Raw genomic sequence first — 16,628 nt, forward strand, 5'->3', positions numbered from 1 at the left:
ATTTTACCTTTATTTTACTAGGCAAGTCAGTTAAGAACAAATTCTTATTTACAATTACGGCCTAGGAACAGTGGGTCAACTGCCTGTTCAGGGGCAGAATGACATTTGTACCTCATCAGCTCGGGGATTCAAACTTGCAACCTTTCGGTTACTAGGCCAATGCTCTAACCACTAGGCTACCCTGCCATCTTGCTATAGATTCAAGTCTATTTGAGTCAAAACTGTATCTAGGCCACTCAGGAAACATTCAATGTCGTCTTGGTAAGCAACTCCAGTGTATATTTGGCCTTGTGTTTTAGGTTATCGTCTTGCTGAAAGGGGAATTTGTCTCCCCGTGTCTGTTGTAAAGCAGACGGTAGGACCAGAAGGATAACCTTAGATACCGCAGATAATTGTCTGTGTGGGGTAGGGACAAGGCATATAATTAACACTCGCCACCAGCGAAATGTGGGTAGATTGGGGTAAGAATGTCTATTTCACACGTTGGTGGGTGGTCAATTTGCAGGGCTCTACAGTGCGAGCGAATACATTCACAAATAAAAGTCCAAATTCAAGTGTGAGAGCAGCAGAGTTGCAGCAGAGAAATGCTGAAGTAGTCTGCTGTTTTCGTTTCATCGCTGCTAATCGCACAAAGAAACAACAATCATATAATCCCACCTCACGCAGCAAAATCATTTTACTCTAAAGTCTACAAAGTGAGACTCTGTCCTCGTGTTTTCTGCCTATTTCTATTGTTTTGTTCACAAGCTTAGTTGTTTTTCAACGTTAGTTTGAGTCTGCTGCTTCGACTTATAGCAAAGAGACGCCCTAGTCAGATCCCAAATCTCTCTCTCACACACACACACACACACACACACACACACACACACACGCACGACAGGACTTGAGTGGCCCCCTTACCACGCTAACCTCCAACCCTTAACGGGGCAGCTGAACATTTGGTCTCATCTGATATTTTGGAGTCCGATCCCAAAACAAGGCAGCAGCTACCCTTGCTGGGTATCCAGCCAAATTAAGGCAGTTCATACAATTGTAATGTAATTATGGCACAAAAAATAAAAATATATCACTGCAACAACAAAAAATGAACTACCTGCCACAGTGGTGGGCCAAAAGTTAATTTTATGATTGTTTTTGCTGATATATATATTATTATTACTATTGTTGTTGTTGCTTAAACATATCGTTAATTTCTGTAAAACTTCATCTACATTGCTGTGGCAACAGTGGCAACCACCCATTCATGCCAAAAAAGCATGTATTGAATTGAGTGAAAGAGTCCAGACACAGGCCTACGCCTCATCCCAGGCCTACGCCTCATCACAGGCCTATGCCTCATCCCAGGCCTACGCCTCATCCCAGGCCTACGCCTCATCCCAGGCCTACGTCTCATCCCAGGCCTACGCCTCATTCCAGGCCTACGTCTCATCCCAGGCCTACGTCTCATCCAGGCCTACGCCTCATCCCAGGCCTACGTCTCATCCCAGGCCTACGCCTCATCCCAGGCCTACGTCTCATCACAGGCCTATGCCTCATCCCAGGCCTACGTCTCATCCCAGGCCTACGCCTCATCCCAGGCCTACGTCTCATCCCAGGCCTACGCCTCATCCCAGGTCTACGTCTCATCCCAGGCCTACGTCTCATTTCAGGCCTACGTCTCATCCCAGGCCTACGTCTCATCCCAGGCCTACACATCATCCCAGGTCTACGCCTCATCCCAGGCCTACGTCTCATCCCAGGCCTACGTCTCATCCCAGGCCTACGTCTCATCCCAGGCCTACGTCTCATCCCAGGCCTACGTCTCATCCCAGGCCTACGTCTCATCCCAGGCCTACACATCATCCCAGGCCTACGCCTCATCCCAGGCCTACGTCTCATCCCAGGCCTACGCCTCATCCCAGGCCTACGTCTCATCCCAGGCCTACGTCTCATCCCAGGCCTACGTCTCATCCCAGGCCTACGTCTCATCCCAGGCCTACACATCATCCCAGGCCTACGCCTCATCCCAGGCCTACGTCTCATCCCAGGCCTACGTCTCATCCCAGGCCTACGTTTCCTATTACAGAGAACATCGGTTTTAATCGCCATCATCAATATGAAATTCCTCTGATCTCTACTGCTGTGGATTTAATGAAGCCGCCATTCTGCACTGTGATGGCTCCGCTGGGAAATATAGTACTCCAATCTACTGGGATTCATGAGACAGGGAGAGGTCATCTACTGGGATAGATGAGACAGGGAGAGGTCATCTACTGGGATAGATGAGACAGAGGGAGAGGTCATCTACTGGGATAGATGAGAAAGAGGGAGAGGTCATCTACTGGGATAGATGAGACAGGGAGAGGTCATCTACTGGGATAGATGAGACAGGGAGAGGTCATCTACTGGGATATATGAGACAGGGAGAGGTCATCTACTGGGATATATGAGACAGGGAGAGGTCATCTACTGGGATATATGAGACAGGGAGAGGTCATCTACTGGGATAGATGAGAGGGAGAGGTCATCTACTGGGATATATGAGACAGGGAGAGGTCATCTACTGGGAAGACGGAGAAAGAGAGGGAAAAAAACAGACGAGAGAAACAGAGCAAGACAGAAACTACCCTTAGTCCCCCTCCCTCCCTCAGAGACAATACCCTTAGTCCCCCCCCCTCCCTCAGAGACACTACCCTTATCCCCCTCCCTCAGAGACACTACCCTTATCCCCCTCCCTCAGAGACACTACCCTTAGTCCCCCTCCCTCAGAGACACTACCCTTATCCCCCTCCCTCAGAGACACTACCCTTATCCCCCTCCCTCAGAGACACTACCCTTATAGCCCCCTCCCTCAGAGACACTACCCTTAGCCCCCTCCCTCAGAGACACTACCCTTATCCCCCTCCCTCAGAGACACTACCCTTATCCCCCTCCCTCAGAGACACTACCCTTAGTCCCCCCTCCCCCAGAGACACTACCCTTATCCCCCCCTCCCTCAGAGACACTACCCTTATCCCCCTCCCTCAGAGACACTACCCTTATCCCCCTCCCTCAGAGACACTACCCTTATAGCCCCCTCCCTCAGAGACACTACCCTTAGCCCCCCTCCCTCAGAGACACTACCCTTATCCCCCTCCCTCAGAGACACTACCCTTATCCCCCTCCCTCAGAGACACTACCCTTAGTCCCCCTCCCTCAGAGACACTACCCTTATCCCCCTCCCTCAGAGACACTACCCTTATCCCCCTCCCTCAGAGACACTACCCTTATAGCCCCCTCCCTCAGAGACACTACCCTTAGCCCCCTCCCTCAGAGACACTACCCTTATCCCCCTCCCTCAGAGACACTACCCTTATCCCCCTCCCTCAGAGACACTACCCTTAGCCACCCCTCCCTCAGAGACACTACCCTTATCCCCCTTCCTCAGAGACACTACCCTTAGCCCCCTCACTCAGAGACACTACCCTTAGCGTTCCCCTTCCCTCGGAGACACTACCCTTAGCCCCCCTCCTCGGAGACACTACCCTTAGCCTTCCCCCTCCTTCAGAGACACTACCCTTAGCCTTCCCCTTCCCTCGGAGACACTACCCTTAGCCTTCCCCTCCCACGGAGACACTACCCTTAGCCTTCCCCTTCCCTCGGAGACACTACCCTTAGCCTTCCCCTCCCTCGGAGACACTACCCTTAGCCCCCCTTCACTCGGAGACACTACCCTTAGCCCCCCTTCCCTCGGAGACACTACCCTTAGCCCCCCTTCCCTTGGAGACACTACCCTTAGCCCCTCCCTCAGAGACACTACCCTTAGCCCCTCCCTCAGAGACACTACCCTTATCCCCCCTTCCCTCAGAGACACTACCCTTAGCCCCCTCACTCAGAGACACTACCCTTAGCGTTCCCCTTCCCTCGGAGACACTACCCTTAGCCCCCCTCCCTCGGAGACACTACCCTTAGCCTTCCCCCTCCTTCAGAGACACTACCCTTAGCCTTCCCCTTCCCTCGGAGACACTACCCTTAGCCTTCCCCTCCCACGGAGACACTACCCTTAGCCTTCCCCTTCCCTCGGAGACACTACCCTTAGCCTTCCCCTCCCTCGGAGACACTACCCTTAGCCCCCCTTCCCTCGGAGACACTACCCTTAGCCCCCCTTCCCTCGGAGACACTACCCTTAGCCCCCCTTCCCTTGGAGACACTACCCTTAGCCCCTCCCTCAGAGACACTACCCTTAGCCCCTCACTCAGAGACACTACCCTTATCCCCTCCCTCAGAGACACTACCCTTAGCCTTCCCCTTCTCTCTGAGACACTACCCTTAGCCCCCCTCCCTCAGAGACACTACCCTTAGTCCCCCTCCCTCCCTCAGAGACACTACCCTTAGCCTTCCCCTTCCCTCAGAGACACTACCCTTAGACCCCCTCCCTCAGAGACACTACCCTTAGCCTTCCCCTTCTCTCTGAGACACTACCCTTAGCCTTCCTCTTCCCTCGGAGACACTACCCTTAGCCCCCCTCCCTCGGAGACACTACCCTTAGCCTACCCCTTCCCTCGGAGACACTACCCTTAGCCCCCTCCCTCAGAGACACTACCCTTAGGCTTCCCCTTCCCTCGGAGACACTACCCTTAGCCCCCTTTCCCTCAGAGACACTACCCTTAGCCTTCCCCCTCCCTCGGAGACACTACCCTTAGCCTTCCCTTTCCCTCAGAGACACTACCCTTAGCCCCCCTCCCTCGGAGACACTACCCTTAGCCTTCCCCCTCCTTCAGAGACACTACCCTTAGCCTTCCCCTTCCCTCGGAGACACTACCCTTAGCCTTCCCCTCCCTCGGAGACACTACCCTTAGCCCCCCTTCCCTCGGAGACACTACCCTTAGCCCCCCTTCCCTTGGAGACACTACCCTTAGCCCCCCCTTCAGAGACACTACCCTTAGCCCCCTTCCCTCAGAGACACTACCCTTAGCCCCCTTCCCTGGAGACACTACCCTTAGCCCCTCCCTCAGAGACACTACCCTTAGCCCCCCTCCTCAGAGACACTACCCTTAGCCTTCCCCCTCCTTCAGAGACACTACCCTTAGCCTTCCCCTTCCCTCGGAGACACTACCCTTAGCCCCCCTCCCTCGGAGACACTACCCTTAGCCTTCCCCTTCCCTCGGAGACACTACCCTTAGCCTTCCCCTCCCTCGGAGACACTACCCTTAGCCCCCTTCCTCGGAGACACTACCCTTAGCCCCCTTCCCTCGGAGACACTACCCTTAGCCCCCCTTCCCTTGGAGACACTACCCTTAGCCCCTCCCTCAGAGACACTACCCTTAGCCCCTCCCTCAGAGACACTACCCTTATCCCCCCTTCCCTCAGAGACACTACCCTTAGCCCCCTCACTCAGAGACACTACCCTTAGCGTTCCCCTTCCCTCGGAGACACTACCCTTAGCCCCCCTCCCTCGGAGACACTACCCTTAGCCTTCCCCCTCCTTCAGAGACACTACCCTTAGCCTTCCCCTTCCCTCAGAGACACTACCCAGCCTAACCCTCCCACGGAGACACTACCCTAGGAGCCTTCCCCTTCCCTCGGAGACACTACCCTTAGCCTTCCCCTCCAGGTGAGACACTACCCTTAGCCCCCCCTTCCCTCGGAGACACTACCCTTAGCCCCCCTTCCCTTAGGAGACACTACCCAGTGGCAATAGCAGGCCCTTCCCTTGGAGACACTACCCTTAGCCCCTCCCTCAGAGACAACTAGGCCCTTAGCCCCTCACTGCAGAGACACTACCCTTATCCCCTCCCTCAGGGAGACACTACCCTTAGCCTTCCCCTTCTTTCTGAGACACTACCAGATCCCTCAGAGACACTACCCTTAGTCAAGACACCCACACCCTCCCTCCTCAGAGACACTACCCTTAGCCTTCCCCTTCCCTCAGAGACACTACCCTTAGACCCCCTCCCTCAGAGACACTACCCTTAGCCTTCCCCTTCTCTCTGAGACACTACCTTAGCCACCGGCTTCCCTGGGAGACACTGGTTAGCCCCCTCCCTCGAGACACACTACATTAGCCCCCCCTTCCCTGAACAGAACAGCCAACATCCTCCCTCGGAGACACTAGCTTGGCTTCCCCTTCCCTGAGACACTACCCTTAGCCCCCCTCCCTCAGAGACACTACCCTTAGCCTTCCCCCTCCCTCGGAGACACTACCCTTAGCCTTCCCTTTCCCTCGGAGACAGGTTACTTTTCTCAAGCACTACCCTTAGCCCCCCTAGCCCTCGGAGACACTACCCTTAGCCTTCCCCCTCCTTCAGAAGACACTACCCTTAGCCTTCCCCTTCCCTGAGACACTACCCTTAGCCTTCCCTCCCTCGAGACACTACCCTTAGCCTTCCCCTTCCCTGGAGAATACCCTTAGCCTTCCCCTGAAGGGACACTTTTTTAGTTTTACCTTGAGACATATATTTAGCCCCCTTCTATTTTCTGAGACACTTATTTATAGCCCCTCCCTCAAGAACTACCCTTAGCCCCTCACTCAGAGACACTACCCTTAGCCCCTCCCTCAGAGACACTACCCTTAGCCTTCCCCTTCTCTCTGAGACACTACCCTTAGCCCCCCCCTCCCTCAGAGACACTACCCTTAGTCCACCCCTCCCTCCCTCAGAGACACTACCCTTAGCCTTCCCCTTCCCTCAGAGACACTACCCTTAGCCCCCTCCCTCAGAGACACTACCCTTAGCCTTCCCCTTCTCTCTGAGACACTACCCTTAGCCTTCCCCTTCCCTCGGAGACACTACCCTTTAGCCCCCCTCCCTCGGAGACACTACCCTTAGCCTTCCCCTTCCCTCGGAGACACTACCCTTAGCCCCCCTCTCCTCGGAGACACTACCCTTAGGCTTCCCCTTCCCTCTGAGACACTACCCTTACCCCCCCTCACTCAGAGACACTACCCTTAGCCTTCCCCCTCCCTCGGAGACACTACCCTTAGCCTTCCCCCTCCTTCAGAGACACTACCCTTAGCCTTCCCCTTCCCTCGGAGACACTACCCTTAGCCTTCCCCTTCCCTCGGAGACACTACCCTTAGCCTTCCCCCTCCTTCAGAGACACTACCCTTAGCCTTCCCCTCCCTCAGAGAAACTACAGATAACACTCAGCGGATAAAAAAACGAATAGGAGAAAACAAATCCACATCAACATCATTAACACAAATGAGATCCAGGTGTAGAACCTTCATTAGTGGGTAGCGATTAGGGAGCGATAGCCTAGTGTTCGGCTGTATTAGTCAGCAGTCAGTGGCAATAGCAGGCTAGCCTGGCAGGCAGTTTGCCTCAGGAGAGTAGAAGGCAGTGGGCCGTATAGCTAATAGCATGGAGCTGCTGAGCTGAACAGAACAGAGCAGGGGGGAGATGTGATTGGATACCATTTCTGATGCATGGCAGATGGCACCAGAACATAGGCCCGGTAGGTAACGTCAAGCACACACACACACACACACACACACACACACACACACACACACACCTTGTGGAACATGAAAATCTGTTCTGATCCCCTTCTGCCACCTTGCGTTCTGCTCCCCGGTAGAAAGACAGAGTTACCTGCACACCGGCTGGTGGGAGGTGGTAAACGGTCTACGCTGGCACTACATCGTGCCAAGGGGCCATAGTCTGAACAGAACAGCCAACATCATCATCATCATCATCATAGCATTGGTTGCACTTGCAATGCACTCTGGGATATTCTGTAGAGCTTTGTTGACGTAGATGGACTCGGTAAGGACAAGATGGCCCGCCTCTCTAACCAACAAACAAACAAAAACACACACAATCAACATCAACTGTCATATTGTGTTAGTTCAAAGAACCTCTTCAGGTGTAGCCTAGCTGTTTGCATAGCAGGGCTGCTGCGATATTTGTGAAGGGAAGCCGAAAGCAGAATGAGATTGGTTACTTTCTCAAGCCTGAAAATGTGAGAAATAAAATGAAAAATAAATTACTCCAAAGTTGTGCAATTCTGCAACACAAAGCAGCCAGATTGGCCTGTAGGAATAAGGAGGAGTGTGAAGGGACATTTTTTTTGTTTTACCTTGTGAATATATTGTGTGTAATCTATTTTCTGAGTAATTATTTATCTTTTACATTCCTAAAATCGTTTGACCTCATATCTGCCTCCTCCAAGGTCTTCTCGTGTTGCCCTCTGCAGAGTAAGGTAGCGTGCTGCGCGATCTAGGACGGCAGGATGGCATCACCACACGGCCTGCTACTGTAGATTGTCTGATATGAACACTGAATCACGTCAATGATTAGAACTGTGTAATAAGACAGTCGTCATACTACCACCACGTCTAGTCATCATACCACCACGTCGCCAGTCATCATACCACCACCACCACGTCGCCTAGTCGTCATACCACCACCACCACGTCGCCAGTCGTCATACCACCACCACGTAGCCTAGTCATCATACCACCACCACCACGTCGCCTAGTCATCATACCACCACCACCACCACGTCTAGTCATCATACCACCACCACCACCACGTTGCCTAGTCATCATATCACCACCACCACCACATCGCCTAGTCATCATACCACCACCACCACGTCGCCTAGTCATCATACCACCACCACCACGTCGCCTAGTCATCATACCACCACCACGTCGCCTAGTCATCATACCACCACCACGTCGCCTAGTCATCATACCACCACCACCACGTCGCCTAGTCATCATACCACACCACCACGTCGCCTAGTCATCATACCACCACCACCACCACGTTGCCTAGTCATCATACCACCACCACGTCGCCTAGTCATCATACCACCACATCGCCTAGTCATCATACCACCACCACCACCACGTCGCCTAGTCATCCTACCACCACCACCACGTCTAGTCATCATACCACCACCACCACGTCGCCTAGTCATCATACCACCACCACCACGTCGCCTAGTCACCACCACCACATCGCCTAGTAGTCGTACTGACACATAACCTAATATTGCTCTGCTCCTAACGCCCAGCCTTTCCATTGAGCTCTGCTCTCAGTTGGTCCTTCAAGAAAGCATTGTAAGCATTGTTTTGGCCTCTGTTGTCAACGTCTTCTTAAGGAACGTAACACAATGACAATAGAAATGAATGTTTCCTGGTTTTATACTGTGAGCAACACCTTCAACGTTTGAACAAACCGGCCTATCAACAGAACACTTCCTGAATCAAACAGTCTGGGCCCCAACAGAACACTTCCTGAATCAAACAGTCTGGGCCCCAACAGAACACTTCCTGAATCAAACAGTCTGGGCCCCAACAGAACACTTCCTGAATCAAACAGTCTGGGCCCCAACAGAACACTTCCTGAATCAAACAGTCTGGGCCCCAACAGAACACTTCCTGAATCAAACAGTCTGGGCCCCAACAGAACACTTCCTGAATCAAACAGTCTGGGCCCCAACAGAACACTTCCTGAATCAAACAGTCTGGGCCCCAACAGAACACTTCCTGAATCAAACAGTCTGGGCCCCAACAGAACACTTCCTGAATCAAACAGTCTGGGCCCCAACAGAACACTTCCTGAATCAAACAGTCTGGGCCCCAACAGAACACTTCCTGAATCAAACAGTCTGGGCCCCAACAGAACACTTCCTGAATCAAACAGTCTGGGCCCCAACAGAACACTTCCTGAATCAAACAGTCTGGGCCCCAACAGAACACTTCCTGAATCAAACAGTCTGGGCCCCAGGCTTACAATACAACTGCCAATGAAACAGGTATGTCACTGGAAATAAATTGGTACAAAAACCGAAATAATTAATTTAGCCTAGTTATCTGAATTGGTGTCTGATTGGTGTAACTGATGATGATTCTGGATGTTGTGTCATCGATGAGTAAGTTCATTTTCCAACTCATGTAATCTCGTGACAGACGAAACAGACAGATTCCGTGAGCAGGTGAGCTTTGGTTCTGGGTGCCCAAAATTACAACCCATGTTCCTGAATATCAAATTGAATCCTTAGAAGAAATATACATGGTATACATGGTCCCTGGTCAGCACATGGTGAGGTCAGTACAGTGTTTTCAGTCTGAAATCTGATGGCCTGCTTGTAACTTCTCACATCTCGGTCCTGTCCCATATGACTACGCTATTCCCTATATAGTGCACTACTTTTGACAACGGCCTATAGGCCTCTGGTCAAAAGTAGCACATTATATAGGCAAAGTAGTGCACTGTATAGGGAATAGGATGCCATTTGGGACACAGACATTTTTTTTACTAGGCAAGTCAGTTAAGAACAAATTCTTATTTTCAATGACGGCCTAGGAATAGTGGGTTAACTGCCTGTTCAGGGGCAGAACGACAGATCTTATCAGCTCGGGGATTTGAACTTGCAACCTTTCGGTTACTAGTCCAACGCTCTAACCACTAGGCTACCCTGCCGACCCTTGTGTCTGGTTAAGGGGGAAAAGCTCTCAGTACCACTCTACTATCACCTGAATGCTGCTGTAAGTGAGTACTACTCTACTATCACCTGAATGCTGCTGTAAGTGAGTACTACTCCACTGTCACATGAATGCTGCTGTAAGTGAGTACTACTCTACTATCACATGAATGCTGCTGTAAGTGAGTACTACTCTACTATCACATGAATGCTGCTGTAAGTGAGTACTACTCTACTATCACATGAATGCTGCTGTAAGTGAGTACTACTCTACTATCACATGAATGCTGCTGTAAGTGAGTACTACTCCACTGTCACATGAATGCTGCTGTAAGTGAGTACTACTCTACTATCACATGAATGCTGCTGTAAGTGAGTACTACTCTACTATCACATGAATGCTGCTGTAAGTGAGTACTACTCTACTATCACATGAATGCTGCTGTAAGTGAGTACTACTCTACTATCACATGAATGCTGCTGTAAGTGAGTACTACTCTACTGTCACATGAATGCTGCTGTGAGTACTACTCTACTATCACATGAATGCTGCTGTAAGTGAGTACTACTCTACTGTCACATGAATGCTGCTGTAAGTGAGTACTACTCTACTGTCACATGAATGCTGCTGTAAGTGAGTACTACTCTACTATCACATGAATGCTGCTGTGAGTACTACTCCACTGTCACATGAATGCTGATTGCTGCTGTAAATCAGATTACAAGGTCAGTAAAATCTCGGTGGAAATTGTGTCTAATGTCAAGGGGCTTTTTGAAAAAAGGAACATTCTTAATGTGCTGTTCTCCTCAACTCCTCCCTCAGAGAAAAGTGGGCCTGATGTTTGTCAACAACATCAACCCCCTGGTCATGAGGTATCCTTATCTTGTTCACCAGTCAGTCATGTGAGCCTAATGTATATTGGCACAACACGCCTAAGGATCTCAACTTCCGAAGGAGGGAGGGAAATAGAGGATAGAGGGATGGCGGGGGAGTGAGAGAGACTTGGGGAAGAAAAACTCCTCCACTCCAACATGCTGTGGTTTCCCTGCTGCCCATTGCTTCTAGAGCGCAAAGACAGACGGGGGAGAGCAGGCAGGAGAGAGCAGGGGAGAGAGAGAGTAAGGAGAGAGAGAGAGCAGGCAGGAGAGAGAGGTAGGGAGAGAGCAGGGGAGAGAGAGAGTAGGGGAGAGAGCAGGGGAGAGAGAGAGCAGGCAGGAGAGAGAGCAGGGGAGAGAGAGAGTAGGGGAGAGAGAGAGAGCAGGCAGGAGAGAGAGTAGGCAGGAGAGAGAGAGTAGGGGAGAGAGAGAGTAGGGGAGAGAGAGAGTAGGCAGGAGAGAGAGTAGGGAGAGAGAGAGAGGGGGAGAGAGAGAGTAGGGGAGAGAGAGAGCAGGCAGGAGAGAGAGTAGGGGAGAGAGCAGGGGAGAGAGAGAGTAGGGGGGAGAGAGAGAGGCAGGGAGAGAGAGAGTAGGGGAGAGAGAGAGTAGGGGGGAGAGAGAGAGTAGGGGAAAGAGAGGGGAAAGAGAGGGGGGAGAGAGAGAGAGAGAGCAGGCAGGAGAGAGAGAGTAGGGGGGAGAGAGAGAGAGCAGGCAGGAGAGAGAGAGCAGGGGAGAGAGAGAGAGCAGGCAGAGAGAGAGAGCAGGGAGAGAGAGAGAGAGAGAGAGAGTAGGGGGGAGAGAGAGAGAGAGCAGGGGAGAGAGAGAGTAGGGGAGAGAGAGAGAGAGCAGGGGAGAGAGAGAGAGAGCAGGCAGGAGAGAGAGAGCAGGCAGGAGAGAGAACAGGCAGGAGAGAGAGCGCAGGGGAGAGAGCAGGCAGGAGAGCAGGCAGGGAGAGAGAGAGCAGGCAGGAGAGAGAGAGCAGGCAGGAGAGAGAGAGCGCAGGGGAGAGAGAGCAGGCAGGAGAGAAAGCAGGCAGGAGAGAGAACAGGCAGGAGAGAGAGAGCAGGCAGGAGAGAAAGCAGGCAGGAGAGAAAGCAGGCAGGAGAGAGAGCAGGCAGGGAGAGAAAGCAGGCAGGAGAGAGAACAGGCAGGAGAGAGAGAGCAGGAGAGAGAGCAGGCAGGAGAGAGAGCAGGCAGGGAGAGAGAGCAGGCAGGAGAGAGAGAGCAGGCAGGAGAGAGAGAGCGCAGGGGAGAGAGAGCAGGCAGGAGAGAGAGCAGGCAGGAGAGAAAGCAGGCAGGAGAGAGAACAGGCAGGAGAGAGAGAGGCAGGAGAGAGAGCAGGCAGGGAGAGAGAGCAGGCAGGAGAGAGAGAGCAGGCAGGAGAGAAAGCAGGCAGGAGAGAGAACAGGCAGGAGAGAGAGAGCAGGGGAGAGAGAGCAGGCAGGAGAGAGAGCAGGCAGGAGAGAGAGCAGGCAGGAGAGAGAGCAGGCAGGAGAGAGAACAGGCAGGAGAGAGAGAGGCAGGAGAGAGAGCAGGCAGGGGAGAGAGAGCAGGCAGGAGAGAGAGAGCAGGCAGGAGAGAGCAGGCAGAGCAGGCAGGCAGGAGAGAGAACAGGCAGGAGAGAGAGAGCAGGAGAGAGAGCAGGCAGGAGAGAGAGAGCAGGCAGGAGAGAGAGAGCAGGCAGGAGAGAGAGAGCAGGAGGAGAGAGAGCAGGCAGGAGAGAGAGAGCAGGAGAGAGAGAGAGCAGGCAGAGAGAGAGAGCAGCAGGGAGAGAGAGAGCAGGCAGGGAGAGAGAGCAGGCAGGAGAGAGAGAAAGCAGGTGAGAGAGAGAGAGAGAGAGAGAGAGAGAGAGAGAGAGAGAGAGAGGAGAGAGAGAGAGGGGAGAGCAGGCAGGAGAGAGAAAGATCAGGAGAGAGAGAAAGAGCAGGAGAGAGAGAGCAGGCAGAGAGAGAGAGAGAGAGAGAGAGAGAGAGAGAGAGAGAGAGAGAGAGCAGGAGAGAGAGAGAGCACAGGGGGAGAGAGAGCTCAGGGGAGAGAGAGCTCAGGAGAGAGAGAGCAGGGGAGAGAGAGAGAGAGAGAGAGAGAGAGTGCAGGGGAGAGAAGGCATGTGTCTGGAGCTCAAAGAGAGCAGGGAGGAGAGAGGGAGCGAAGGCATGTGTCTGGGAACAGAGCACTCAGTGTGCCAGGGAACAGCCGTGAAGAGATTGCCATCTGATAGGCCTGACTAATGCCTTGAGTTCAGCCCTCTACTCTGATGGAGCTGCCTAGAGCCAGGCTGGGGCTGAGAGGAGAGAACCCAGATTGAGGCATAGAGAAAGAGGCATAAGAGTGAAACGAGAGAGGGGGGCCTTCGTATGGAGAGAGAGACAGCATTGGGAGGGGGAGAAAGAGAAAGGGACAAAAAGAGTAGGAGCAGAGAGGAAGAGGCAACCACCAAATATCTATCCATGAAAATAAGCCTAAATGAGGAATCTTTTATGGAGGTTTTACTCCACCCAAAATCTGTCCACCAACATGTTTGTATGAGGTCAATGAGTGAGTGTCATATTTGGTCAACAAAATGTTTTGTTGCTAATTTGAAACAATATATATTCTACCAAATAAGCATCACTTTGCCCATCCCTGCTCTCTGCTGCCTGCTGTACACGAGAGAGGGTGATGTACTTTTTCTGAGATTTCAAAACTGATTTGTTGCTTATCAAATTCTACTTGCCTACTTGGTTGTCTTAATTGCTCTGTAATGATAAATTACTTTAACTGGGTTGTGATATAACCACAATATGTAAGTCTACCGCTATAACTAAAAATGAAACACTATGAACACTATGAAATACACTAATCTATTAACTGCGCCTAGCAGACTTGGCAAAATGTAAATATAGAACGTCCTCGTACTAGTACAGCTGACGATGAATCGACACGAGTCACACGCGTTAACACGTGCAACTGTACTGCCAGCTAAACAGAGTGCAGTGCGCATGCCCCAACGACTGTACACACATCTACATACATTCCTCGGTGTCCACATCACTAAGGATCTGGTCCACACACACACACACACACACACACACATATTGACACAATGTAATCAGCTGAACGTTCGGATTTATTGCAACAATGTATCACTAAAAGCGCTAAGATTACAACAATTATACACTGTAGGTTGAAATGCATTGCTAGGGATGTGCTGGCATGTCAGGACATGTCAACATGTAAAACGGTTGGGAAATATTACCGAGAGACAATATCACAGCCCTAACGTTACCACAATATAGGTTACTGCTGTAACTGGACAACTAGATAATAAATGATCTTCTGTGCAAAACTGATGATCACGTTTATTTGACATAAGGTTACTGTAACAAAAAGGAGTGTGGGTCTGTTGTAGTACCACCCATCTAAAGGGATGGGCAACTTGTATAATCACATAGTTATATATTTTACGACCTGGTTATCAGTAACTTTTTATGGTCCGACCGGTAGATATGTATTATGGTATCTAGTTTACTGGGCATTGTAACCCCGGCTAATCATCCACAACACAACGGGGGTCCTTCCTCATTACAAAGGTCCTTGGCCGATCTTTCTATCTCTGTTGTGGCAAAAGACACACTGACTGACATGCCATTGTTGGTTTACAAACACTGAAGATCTTTTGAAGGTTCAAATCGCCTGAAAGGTCTGATAGCCTAGAAAATTACAGATCAACACAAAAAGCCAAAGTTCAAACCCGCTAACTAGTAACTAGATCTTACATTAGCTAGACAACCTAGTCCCCTAGGACATTGTTGAGCTCACATAGAAGGTTAGTAGTAACTTAGTTATTAACAGACAGATGTTGGCACAACAAAAAAATGACAAAACTATTAACAAGTAACATTTGTTTCTGTTTTTCATTGGTTACAAAACATAGAAAATAGGCCAAAACCAAGCAGGAGGCCAACATCAGAATATAATACTGACAGAGAGAGAGAGAACCGAACAGCGCCAGTATGCAGCACGAGCCAGACAGATGCCGTATGCTTACCGGTAGCTGGAGACAAACAGAAGACACTTACCAACGAAAAGCCTAAATGCCTTCAAGCCCTCCTCTTCGTTCTCACTGTCGGGACATGGACTCAAATCATTCAAATAGACAGACTATTCTCCAAATGTTAGGTTAAGTGCGAAATGGCTTATTTTTGTATGGTATTTATCGTTTCCTTCGCTTTGTCCCAAAAGCTAACCGGTTTCGTTCTTCTCAGTGTGAGGTAAGCGGAAACACACCAGCCGCCTCGCTTTCGCACGGTGTCCATGGGAAACAGTAGTCGAGACCGCAGTAAATGACTGTATATATAAATGAATGATAGAGGCCTCTAGTGGCCAAAAGCACGTATTAGCATGGGAAGCGCCATTGAGGGTTTCCACCATTTTAATGTAGCCAACTGGATGGGACGGACTTCCAACTTTATTGTCAGATCCCTCCTGGTGGACCCGGTCGGAGTCATGTCCAACCAGGTCATCAGGAGGATTCAGCCAATCGTGAAGATGAAAATTGTCCACTTGAGTAAACCAGTGAGAGAGAATGGGAGAAAATCCCCAAATCCAGATGTACAAAGCTGGTACAGACATACCCAAGATGACTCAAAGCTCTAATCACTGCAAAAGGTTATTCTACAAAGTATTGACTCAAGGGTGTGAATACGGCAGGGTAGCCTAGTGGTTAGAGCGTTGGACTAGTAACCGAAAGGTTGTAAATTCAATCCCCCGAGCTGACAAGGTACAAATCTGTTGTTCTGCCCCTGAACAGGCAGTTAACCCACTGTTCCTAGGCTGTCATTGAAAATAAGAATTTGTTCTGAATTGACTTGCCTGGTTAAATAAAGGTAAATAAATAAACTTACAGTACCAGTCAAAAGTTTGGACACACCTACTCATTCCAGGGTTGTTATTTATTTAGACTATTTTCTACATTCTATAATAATGGTGAGGGGATCAACATGATGAGATAACACACATGGAATCACATAGTAACCAAAAAAGTGTTAAACAAATGAAAATATATTTTATATTTGAGATTCTTCAAAGTAGCCACCCTTTGCCTTGATGACAGCTTTGCACACTCTTGGCATGGTCTCAATCAGCTTCATGACGAATGTTTTTCCAAAAGTCTGTAAGGAGTTCCCACATATGATGAGCAATTGTTGCCTGCTTTTCCTTCACTCTGCGGTCCAACTCATCCCAAACCATCTCAATTGGGTTGAGGTCAGGTGATTGTGGAGGTCAGGTCATCTGATGCAGCACTCCATCACTCTCCTTCTTGGGAAAATAGCCTTTACACAGCCTGGAGGTGTGTTGGGTCGTTGTCCTGTTGAAAA

At 50.7% G+C, this 16,628-nt stretch overlaps 1 protein-coding gene across 1 annotated transcript in view; it reads right to left on the minus strand.

Annotated features, from left to right (window-relative positions):
- Nucleotides 1-15,581, minus strand: part of susd6 (sushi domain containing 6) — a 63,674-nt gene extending 48,093 nt beyond the window's left edge. The window contains exon 1 of the mRNA XM_042321427.1: nt 15,330-15,581. The gene's annotated coding sequence lies outside the window, so the exon portion shown is untranslated. The remainder of the gene's footprint in view (nt 1-15,329) is intronic.
- Nucleotides 15,582-16,628: the final 1,047 nt, after the last annotated feature.

The sequence above is a fragment of the Oncorhynchus tshawytscha genome, linkage group LG05 (genome assembly GCF_018296145.1).
Source record: "Oncorhynchus tshawytscha isolate Ot180627B linkage group LG05, Otsh_v2.0, whole genome shotgun sequence".
NCBI lineage: Eukaryota > Metazoa > Chordata > Actinopteri > Salmoniformes > Salmonidae > Oncorhynchus > Oncorhynchus tshawytscha.